Source organism: Malus domestica, chromosome 09 (genome assembly GCF_042453785.1).
Source record: "Malus domestica chromosome 09, GDT2T_hap1".
In the NCBI taxonomy this organism is placed as follows: domain Eukaryota; kingdom Viridiplantae; phylum Streptophyta; class Magnoliopsida; order Rosales; family Rosaceae; genus Malus; species Malus domestica.
The window spans coordinates 12,453,427-12,465,290 of NC_091669.1; the positions used below are offsets into that span (position 1 = coordinate 12,453,427).

The following is an 11,864-nucleotide window of genomic DNA, read 5'->3' on the forward strand; positions in this document are numbered from 1 at the left end:
CTGGTTCCGCAGCAACGTGCGGACGTAATTTCTAGTTAGTTCAATTTCGGTGTTTTCATCTCCAATTTATTTTCACATAATTGAAATCAAAACACACTTAGCTCATATGGCATCAAATCAAAACACACTTGGTACTGAGTAACACTGCTTCGAACACACTTTGTTATTCCTCCTCTGGAATCTCTTCTTCACCAGGCATTGGACCTCCTCCCATCGTCAACTGTCAGTGCACGTCAGCAGCGCAGCCTTGTCTCCATCACTGTTTTCACTTGAGTCAGTATTATCGATGCCTTGCCCTCTAAGTTTCTGCCAAAATGCAAAACACAATAACTGCACTATGTATCAAGATGCCATGAATATACAGCATAAACAGAGGAAAATCGGGCATTAGTGTTGGAATGAGTAAACCGTACCTGACCCGTTTGGGGTCTGAGGCTTAGTCGAGTCTTGTCCCATGGAGTCCCGCCCTTGGGGACGGGCGGAGGGGACTTGTTAAAATCGTCCAAGTAATAATACGTCCCCGCAGCTTTTTGTTCCCTATCTTTGGTTGAGTTCAACTTGTTGATTCTCGGGCGATAATTAGTAGGATCACGTCTGAATGTGATATCCAGTTGCTGCATTTGCCACATTACAAAACTTACTCGGATTTATTCTTGTTTATGTAAAAAAACGTTAAAGACGAAAAGGTTGCAAGACTTACAGATAAGAAAAGGTTCATCCCGGTTAACAATGATCGAGGAGAAATGGCAGTACAATCAACTGCTGGCTTCCCGTCATAGACGATCACTCTATCTGCCAGGTACGTAGCCATAATGAAATCGTGCTCAACCACAAACGCACTTTTCTTCGCATGGAGGATAAACCTCTTTATGACTTTTGCAGCGACGATGCGCTGCTCAGAGTCAAGGTACGCGCTTGGTTCGTCAATCAGATAGATATCTGCAGGCTGTAATATGAAGCGAAAAATAAAGACATACGTTATAAGATTCCATAAGTAAAAGCAGATGACGCATCATAAACTTGATCATAAATTAAAACTGGTTACCTGTCCAAGGCATAGACATAAAGCAACCCTTTGCATCTCTCCACCGGAGAGTTTCTCAACTTTTTGATCCAATAAATTTCGATTTGGAGAGGCTTCATCACGTCTGTCACAAACTGCTGATGAGCGAATATTGTTTGGAAGCCAGTCCTTGACAGTTAGTTTGGACTTTGGACTAATTTTCTGAGGCTTGTAAGAAACTTGAAGATTTGGCATCTCCAAATCAGCATCGGGTTTCAGTATACCAGCCTACAATTTGAACGAGTACAATGACTCTACACAACAACAACAACAACAAAGCCTTTTCCCACTAAGTGGGGTCGGCTATATGAATCCTAGAACGCCATTGCGCTCGGTTTTGTGTCATGTCCTCCGTTAGATCCAAGTACTCGAAGTCTTTTCTTAGAGTCTCTTCCAAAGTTTTCCTAGGTCTTCCTCTACCCCTTCGGCCCTGAACCTCTGTCCCGTAGTCACATCTTCGAACCGGAGCGTCAGTCGGCCTTCTTTGCCCATGTCCAAATCACCGGAACAGATTTTCTCTTATCTTTCCTTCAATTTCGGCTACTCCTACTTTACCTCGGATATCCTCATGCCCAATCTTATCCTTTCTCGTGTGCCCACACATCCCATGAAGCATCCTCATCTCCGCTACACCCATTTTGTGTACGTGTTGATGCTTCACCGTCCAACATTCTGTGCCATACAACATCGTTGGCCTCATTGTCGTCCTATAAAATTTTCCCTTAAGCTTCAGTGGCCTACGACGGTCACATAACACGCCGGATGCACTCTTACACTTCATCCATCCAGCTCGTATTCTATGGTTGAGATCTCCATCTAATTCTCCGTTCTCTTGCAAGATAGATCCTAGGCAGCAAAAACGGTCGCTTTTTGTGATCTTCGCTAGATTGCTCCGGTCATTAGTGTGGATAAGTATATAAATAAATAGAGATAGGAAAGCAAACACAAGATGTACGTGGTTCACCCAGATTGGCTACGTCCACGGAATAGAAGAGTTCTCATTAATTGTGAAGGGTTTACACAAGTACATAGGTTCAAGCTCTCCTTTAGTGAGTACAAGTGAATGATTTAGTACAAATGACATTAGGAAATATTGTGAGAGAATGATCTCGTAATCACGAAACTTCTAAGTATCGGAGTGTGGTATCGTCTTGACTTGCCTTATCTGTCTCATAGGTAGATGTGGCATCTTCTCTGGAAGTACTCTTCCTCCATCCAGGGGTGGTATCTTTAACTGGTGGAGATGCACAAGGTAATGTATCAATTTCACTTGAAGCTTACTTGTAGTTTCAGGCTTGGTCAAGCGCGATACAAACCATGTAGTAGGAGTCCCCCAAGTCGCCGAGCTAGGGGATCTGCTGAAAGAGGTGACAGACAAGGTAAGCAATCAGAGCTCCGGCTGATTGTTCACCTTCTCCCCATCTTGCAGCAGCATGAAGGATAAAGAGAAGAAAAATGAGAAGAGATGATATGGGATACTTTTGCTTTTGAAGAAGTAACTTTCCACAGGCTTATTCTTGAACTGAGCTGGAGGGTTTTCTGGTTTCCTCCAGAGCCGACTGAAGAATTTGAGGGTCAAAACAAGTCCATCAAATCTAGAGTACGTTCGACCCTGCTGATATGGGATACTTTTGCTTTTGACAGAGTAATGGATGTATCGGCACGTGTGCTGTTACGCTTGTCTCCACATGCTTCCTTGTATCATTCGCACTTGCCCTATCTGTTCCTCAAGCAGATGCGGTATCTTCCCTGGAAACATAAGATGTTGAAGATGAGTACTCGAGAGCAATGCCAGGTAAGTAATCAGGTAAGGGGTTCCAGGCAGTCAGTTCCTGGTTGGAAGCTTGATTCCAAGTGCTGACTGATTGCTCTCTTTCTCCTTGTCTTGCAGGTAAAAACAAGGCCAAAGGAAAAGACAGGGAAAAAGCATGATATGGGATACTCTTGCTTTTAACCCTGATGATATGAGATATTCTTGCTCTAGTATAGCTTGTTTGCAGAGGTATTATCGGGGGGAAAGAAAGCTGAATATTTCGAAAGGCTTCGTTGGGAGTGCCCTCTCAGATATGAGAAAGGGTTGAGCATTTTTGCAGGTCTGCCTGTCCGTTGGGGATGGAGGTCGACATATATAGGAGTCTCCCTAACAACAAGTAGTAATGCTATTCCTTTACCCTGCTTGGTCATAGCACGGTAGTGGGAGCTGCCAACTTCACATGTTTTAACTATGTCAGAGCACTTTGAAAAAGTGGTCTGTGGTATCTGGCTCTCGAGAAGTCTTCGACAGAATGCCCATAATTTCCGCAAAGCTGAGTGTGCGTATGACAGGTGCTGACAAGGCTAGAAAAGTAGGTGCCTCTTCGATTTCTGAGATCGGCCCTCGTGGTCTCTGAGCAGCCCAGCTTTTGAGAAAGCGAGCGTCTCTTCGATTGATTCGGAGAACGATGCATCTTCGATTTTTAAGAAAGCAATCATGCTGGGGGTCTGGCTCTCGAGATTCGGGGAGCAGTGTCACTTCGATTTTTGAGAAAGTAATCATGTTGGGAGTCTGGCTCTGGAGATTCGGAGGGCGGTGCCTCTTCGATTTTGGAGCAAGCAATCTTGTTGGGAGTGTTTTCTCGAAAGTGAGTAAAGGTTGGACATGTTTGCTAGTCTACCTTGCCACGAAGCACAGAGGTTGACACACAGGGATTTTCCAATTATCCAGCAATGGTACTGTTCCTTTACCCTCTCTTCGATTTTTGAGAAAGTAGTCATGTTGGGAGTCTGGCTCTCGAGATTCGGAGGACGGTGCCTCTTCGATTTTGGAGCAAGCAATCTTATTGGTAGTGTTTTCTCGAGTGTGAGTAAAGGTTGGGCATGTTTGCTAGTCTACCTTGCCACGAAGCACAGAGGTTGACACACAGGGACTTTCCAATTATCCAGCAGTGGTACTGTTCCTTTACCCTTGTGGGTAATAATATGGTAGCTAGACCTTCAAAATTTATGGGTCTAAACTTTGTTAGTGCTGTTTCTTTGCTATTCTTTTACCTTTCTTGGTCAGAGCGATATAGTGGGAGCTGCAAGCTTTACGTGCTCAATTTTGGCAGAGAACTTTGGCAAAGTTATCTGTGGTACCCATGAGCTATTGTTGCGTGTGGGAAGTGGGTGATTGAACAGTAAGATTCATGTGTTTTCTACTTCCTCAGAAGTTTTCGACAGAATGCCCATAATTTCCGCAAAGCTGAGTGTGCGTGTGACAGGTGCTGACAAGGCTGGAAAAGTAGGTGCCTCTTTGATTTCTGAGATCGGCCCTCGTGGTCTCTGAGGAGCCCAGCTTTTGAGAAAGCGAGCGCCTCTTCGATTTCTGGGATCGGCCTTCGTGGTCTTTGAGCAGCCTAACTTTTGAGAAAGCAAACGCCTCTTCGATTTCTGAGATCAACCCTCGTGGTCTCTAAGCAGCCCAGCTTTTGAGAAAGCAAACGCCTCTTCGATTTCTGAGCAGGCGCCTCTTCGATTTCTGAAGCTCCGTCGAGTGCAGATTTTTATAGGGGCTGGCATTAAGTTCCAAAGCACACTTGAATCTCCACCAGTAGAAGCTCCATTCTTGCACTTCTAAGATCTTGATTTGTCCAACCTCTTCTCTCTTCAACACCTTTGAAAATGTCTGGCCCCTCCGACCGTCGTTTTGACTTGAACCTTGTTGAAGAGGCAGCCCCGCCTTCTCCAGACAACATATGGCGCCCATCCTTCGTCTCCCCTACTGGTCCTCTTACCGTTGGGGATTCCGTGATGAAGAATGATATGACTGCTGCGGTGGTGGCCAGGAACCTTCTCACTCCCAAAGATAACAGACTACTTTCCAAATGGTCTGATGAGTTAGCTGTTAAGGATTCGCTGGCTCTCAGTGTTCAGTGTGCAGGTTCTGTGTCTAATATGGCCCAACGCCTATTTGCTCGAACCCGCCAAGTTGAATCATTGGCGGCTGAGGTGATGAGTCTCAAACAGGAGATTAGAGGGCTCAAGCATGAGAATAAACAGTTGCACCGGCTCGCACATGACTATGCTACAAACATGAAGAGGAAGCTTGACCAGATGAAGGAAACTGATGGTCAGGTTTTACTTGATCATCAGAGATTTGTGGGTTTGTTCCAAAGGCATTTATTGCCTTCGTCTTCTGGGGCTGTACCGCGTAATGAAGCTCCAAATGATCAACCTCTGATGCCTCCTCCTTCTAGGGTTCTGTCCAGTACTGAGGCTCCGAATGATCTCCCTCCGGTGTCTTCTCTTTCTGGAGCTCTACCGACTGCTGAGACTTCTCCTAAGCAACCCTTGTGAAGGCTCCCTCTTGTTTGTTTATTTTGACTCATGTATATGTACATATTTGTAGCTTGTCGGGGATATCAATAAATAAGTTTTCCTTCATTTCAACGTATTGTGTTAAATACACCAAAACCTTCTTCGCTAAGTTCTTTGAATTTTCTTTTGTTGAAGCTTGTATGTTGAAGCTTTCTGAGTGAAGCATGTAGGTTGGGGTAGTGTTCCCTTAATTTCCCGAGTGAGGAAAACTTCTCGGTTGGAGACTTGGAAAATCCAAGTCACTGAGTGGGATCGGCTATATGAATCTTAGAACGCCATTGTGCTCGGTCCTGTGTCATGTCCTTCGTTAGATCCAAGTACTCTAAGTCTTTTCTTAGAGTCTCTTCCAAAGTTTTCCTAGGTCTTCCTCTACCCCTTCGGCCTTGAACCTCTGTCCCATAGTCGCATCTTCTAATCGGAGCGTCAGTAGGCCTTCGTTGCACATGTCCAAACCACCGTAACCGATTTTCTCTCATCTTGCCTTCAATTTCGGCTACTCCTACTTTACCCCGGATATCCTCATTCTTAATCTTATCCTTTCTCGTGTGCCCACACATCCAACGAAGCATCCTCATCTCCGCTACACCCATTTTGTGTATGTGTTGATGCTTCACCGCCCAACATTCTGTGCCATACAGCATCGCTGGCCTTATTGCCGTCCTATAAAATTTTCCCTTGAGCTTCAGTGGCATACGGCGGTCACACAACACGCCGGATGCACTTTTCCACTTCATCCATCCAGCTTGTATTCTATGGTTGAGATCTCCATCTAATTCTCCGTTCTTTTGCAAGATAGATCCTAGGTAACGAAAACGGTCGCTCTTTGGTATTTCTTGATCTCCGATCCTCACCCCTAACTCGTTTTGGCCTCCATTTGCACTGAACTTGCACTCCATATATTCTGTCTTTGATCGGCTTAGGCGAAGACCTTTAGATTCCAACACTTCTCTCCAAAGGTTAAGCTTTGCATTTACCCCTTCCTGAGTTTCATCTATCAACACTATATCGTCTGCGAAAAGCATACACCAAGGAATATCATCTTGAATATGTCCTGTTAACTCATCCATTACCAACGCAAAAAGGTAAGGACTTAAGGATGAGCCTTGATGTAATCCTACAGTTATGGGAAAGCTTTCGGTTTGTCCTTCATGAGTTCTTACGGCAGTCTTTGCTCCTTCATACATATCCTTTATAGCTTGGATATATGCTACTCGTACTCCTTTCTTCTCTAAAATCCTCCAAAGAATGTCTCTTGGGACCCTATCATACGCTTTTTCCAAATCTATAAAGACCATGTGTAAATCCTTTTTCCCATCTCTATATCTTTCCATCAATCTTCGTAAGAGATAGATTGCCTCCATGGTTAAGCGCCCTGGCATGAACCCGAATTGGTTGTCCGAAACCCGTGTCTCTTGCCTCAATCTATGCTCAATGACTCTCTCCCAGAGCTTCATTGTATGACTCATTAGCTTAATACCTCTATAGTTCATGCAATTTTGTACGTCGCCCTTATTCTTGTAGATAGGCACCAAAGTGCTCGTTCGCCACTCATTTGGCATCTTCTTCGTTTTCAAAATCCTATTGAAAAGGTCAGTGAGCCATGTTATACCTGTCTCTCCCAAAACTTTCCACACTTCGATTGGTATATCGTTTGGGCCTACTGCTTTTCTATGCTTCATCTTCTTCAAAGCTACAACCACTTCTTCCTTCCGGATTCTACGATAAAAAGAGTAGTTTCTACACTCTTCTGAGTTACTCAACTCCCCTAAAGAAGCACTCCTTTCATGTCCTTCATTGAAAAGATTATGAAAATAACCTTTCCATCTGTCTTTAACCGCGTTCTCTGTAGCAAGAACCTTTCCATCCGCATCCTTGATGCACCTCACTTGGTTTAGGTCCTTTGTCTTCTTTTCCCTTGCTCTAGCTAATTTATAGATATCCAACTCTCCTTCTTTGGTATCTAGTCGCTTATACATATCGTCATAAGCCGCTAACTTAGCTTCTCTCACAGCTTTCTTCGCTTCTTGCTTCGCTTTTCTATACCTTTCACCATTTTCATCGGTCCTATCCTTGTATAAGGCTTTACAACATTCCTTCTTAGCCTTCACCTTTGTTTGTACCTCCTCATTCCACCACCAAGATTCCTTTTGGTGTGGGGCAAAACCTTTGGACTCTCCTAATACCTCTTTTGCTACTTTTCGAATACAACTAGCCATGGAATCCCACATTTGGCTAGCTTCCCTCTCTCTATCCCACACACACTGGGTGATTACTTTCTCTTTGAAAATGGCTTGTTTTTCTTCTTTTAGATTCCACCATCTAGTCCTTGGGCACTTCCAAGTCTTGTTCTTTTGTCTCACTCTTTTGATATGTACATCCATCACCAACAAGCGATGTTGATTAGCCACGCTCTCTCCTGGTATAACTTTGCAATCCTTACAAGTTATACGATCCCCTTTCCTCATTAGGAGAAAATCTATTTGTGTTTTTGACGACCCACTCTTGTAGGTGATCACATGTTCTTCTCTCTTCTTAAAGAAGGTGTTGGCTAAGAAAAGATCATATGCCATTGCAAAATCCAAGATAGCTTCCCCATCCTCGTTTCTCTCCCCAAAACCATGGCCACCATGGAAACCTCCATAGTTGCCTGTCTCCCTGCCCACGTGTCCATTTAAATCTCCTCCTATAAATAACTTCTCCGTCTGAGCAATTCCTTGCACCAAGTCTCCAAGGTCTTCCCAAAATTTATCCTTCGAACTCGTATCCAACCCTACTTGAGGTGCGTACGCACTAATCACATTGATAAGTTCTTGTCCTATTACAATCTTGATTGCCATGATTCTATCTCCTACCCTCTTGACATCTACAACATCTTGTGTCAAGGTCTTGTCCACGATGATGCCAACACCGTTTCTTGTTCTATTTGTGCCCGAATACCAAAGTTTAAACCCTGAGTTTTCTAGATCCTTTGCCTTACTACCAACCCACTTAGTTTCTTGTAGGCACATAATATTTATCCTTCTCCTCACCATAACTTCCACTACTTCCATAGATTTTCCCGTTAAGGTTCCTATATTCCACGTTCCTAAACGCATTTTGCTCTCTTGAACTCTACCCTTCTGTCCTAGCTTCTTCACCCTCCCCCGTCTAATAGGATCAAAGTACTTCTTTTGTGTGTCCCGTGTAAAGTTGATAGGAGCATATGCTCCCAAACAACTTTGAGTGGAGTCGTTCGAAAAGAAGTTTCTATGGCCCCCTTGCTCATTTAACACTGCATCCGGGTGCCGATGGAGATACAGCGACCCTTGCTCATTTATCACTGTGCTCGGGCCACACAGCGCGCCACTTACGGGTGACGCCCTAGCTTTAGCGCGATTTTGTTCTGGATTCATTTTCATAAGGATTCGACGTGATCATGGAGTGCCGGCTGTCGACTACCTGACGCCCTCCCCCTCCTCCTTTATCCGGGCTTGGGACCGGCAATGTAAGATACATAGGCGGAGTTAACGAGTACAATGACTCTAATATATCAAAATGAAACTGAAAATCTGATCCAACAGCAAGAAATGAAAAAAAGCATACCAGCATACGGATAAATGTGGTCTTCCCTGTTCCATTCTCACCGAGCATCACAATAATCTGAGAATCGGTAAATTCACCCTCAATCACGTGAAGCTTGAACTCTCCCAAATTTTTCGTCATTGAGGGGTATCTGTACAGCTCACATGTCTCAGTTTCCTCATAAATTTCGCGTGGAGTCTCAGAAACCTAGAAAAGATAACAACTTAATCACAAGATACTGATAAGTAAAAAAAACAGCATTTACATTAACATAACTTATAACCTTACCTTAAAAGTCAAAGATTCATCCCGGAAACGTAGATTTTCTGTAGGAACAAATCCAGAGAAGAAGATGTTGATTCCTTCTCTAACCGAGAAAGGTGGAGTTACAACTCCATATGCGCCCGGTTTCCCATATAAACAGCATCTGTGATCAGATAAGTAATCAAGGATGCTCAAATCGTGTTCCACAACAATTACGTAGCTGAAATATGTGAGGAAAATGCCTATTACTTAAACATGCACGGTTAAATATAAATGGAAAAAGATCCTGTAAATATATAATCAATGAAAATTTGAGGCAATAAGATGGATAAGAAAACAAACCTATCAGGCCTGATCAAAGAACGGATAACTCTCGCTGCTTTGAGCCTTTGCTTCACGTCAAGATAACTTGAAGGTTCATCAAACATATATACATCTGCACTCTGCATGGCAGAAACAGCAATCGAACCTCTGAAGCTCCCCACCAGACAATTCGCCAACATTGCGATCCAGAACCATGTATAACTCAAGATCAAGGCAGAGTTCTTCCATCATCCTCCTCTTGTCTTTCTGTTTTAGAATCTCCCCTACACTGCCTTCAATTACTTTTGGAATGTGGTCTGTGTATTGGGGCTTTATAACGGCCTGTTTAAGAAAAGACAAGATTTATAATTTTTGAAGAAACCTTATTATTGCACACACGAGCATAAAAGAGAGGACATCACACGAGCATGAAAATCATAAGTCACCTTCAACTTATCTGGCAAGAGACGAATAAAATAACTTTGCAGCTCCGATCCTGGAAAGTAAGTCAAGATTTCTTGCCAATCTGGAGGATTCTGCAAAAGGATCAAAGATATATAGTCTTTAAAAAAAACTAACACATCAACTAAACTTATGAAAAGTTATCATATACTTAGCATAAAATAAAACGATATGTAAAGAGTATTACATTGAAACGGCCCAAATTTGGATTCGAACTGCCTGACAAATTTTTTAGGGCAGTTGACTTCCCAATGCCATTAGTTCCGACCAAACCAAGAACTTCCCCTGGCCTAGGGACCGGTAACCTGTAAGTTGAAATTGTGTTAGATTCTTTCTACCATCTTAAAACACTAAAACATGAAACTGATCGAAGTTCCCGACAAAGTTATAAGCAAGGTCTAAAATATCGATATTATACCGATATTTCCATCGAAATTTCCGTGTTTTTGGATTACCGATATTTATGATATCATCGATATTTTAGACCTTGACAGGAACTCTATGTGGTACTAAGTCACTCATATATCTTACCATGCAATGTATGAAGTGTAAAATATTGTACTAATTCATTATATATAAATGATTATGGTGTGTTTAAACTTCTTTCATTAATTACTACATATTTTCTACACTCACAATGTTTGCCAGCTCGCTATATAATCAACTTAAATCAGTTAAATCCATCATGCAATACATTTTCTTCCAATTGTTTTGTGATAAACTAATAGATAATTGACTAAATAAACATCATGCAAAGTTTTAATAAAAATTTCCAAGTTTTTATTACAATTTCCGTGGTTTTTATTCAATTTTTATGGATATAGATAATATCCCAATATTTCTATCGAAATTTCCGTGTTTTTGGACTACCGATATTTCCAATATCATCGATATTTTATACCTTGGTTATAAGGAACCAACTGATTGAGACTGACCTGTGTAACTTAAAATGGTAAGGCCCATAACGGTGGGTTGTTTCTTTGTCCAATGCCTTTGGCAGGTTGATGATCTGAATTGCTTTAAACGGGCATTTCTACATGATCACATGATGAGCCAGAGTCAAAAGAATGCCTCTTCAACACAATCAGTGAAGATAAACAAAAAAGAGGAAACTACAACCAAACCGAATACTATCATTACATACGTGAACACAGATACCACAACCAGTGCACAATTCTTCGGAGATTGAAGCGCTCTTGGACGTCGGTGTAACCTCAATACACTTTTTGCCTGCAAATTTGAGGTACACGAAAAATGTAAAGCGGCTCGGGTAAATAGTATTCAGACGGTCACTACATGTGATTCAGATAAAGGAAAAAGAAGAAGAAGTTACAGTAGCAATATGTACGGGTGGACAATTGTTGGTTGCATTTGTTGGGCTTGCATTTGTCAGTGTTCAGTATTGCTATGCGGGTAGACCGGTTTGCCATCTAAAATTCGAACAAATTGTTTATGACTGGCCAGATAGGTATAAATCAAATGATACCGACAGTAACAGACTCGTCAAACTCCTAAACTACTCATTAAGGGACTGTTTGGCATCCTTCTTGGATCCGCTTTTTTGTTTTTGAAACTATTGATTACTAAGTAATTTAGCTACATTTGTCAATTTTGAATACTATAAACTGTTTCAAATTGAATACCAAACAACCCCTAAACACTACTAAGAACTTATAAACAATAAGAAACTCCTAGAAACGCTTGAAAAATTAACAACAATCGCAACCGGAATTCCAAAACATACAAATATACAGAAAGAGATGGAATATTAAGTCGGTTAAGCACAATTCTTTGAGAGAGAGCTTGAAGAGGAGTTTACCGGACGAAGTTTGAGAGTTGCTTCGGTGGCTGATCGAGCTCCAATGGCGCAGTTCAA

General features: G+C 42.3%; 1 pseudogene; it reads right to left on the reverse strand.

Annotated features, from left to right (window-relative positions):
* Positions 1–50: 50 nt before the first annotated feature.
* Positions 51–11,418, reverse strand: LOC103429276 (ABC transporter E family member 2-like; annotated as a pseudogene).
* Between the last annotated feature and the right edge of the window lie 446 nt (positions 11,419–11,864).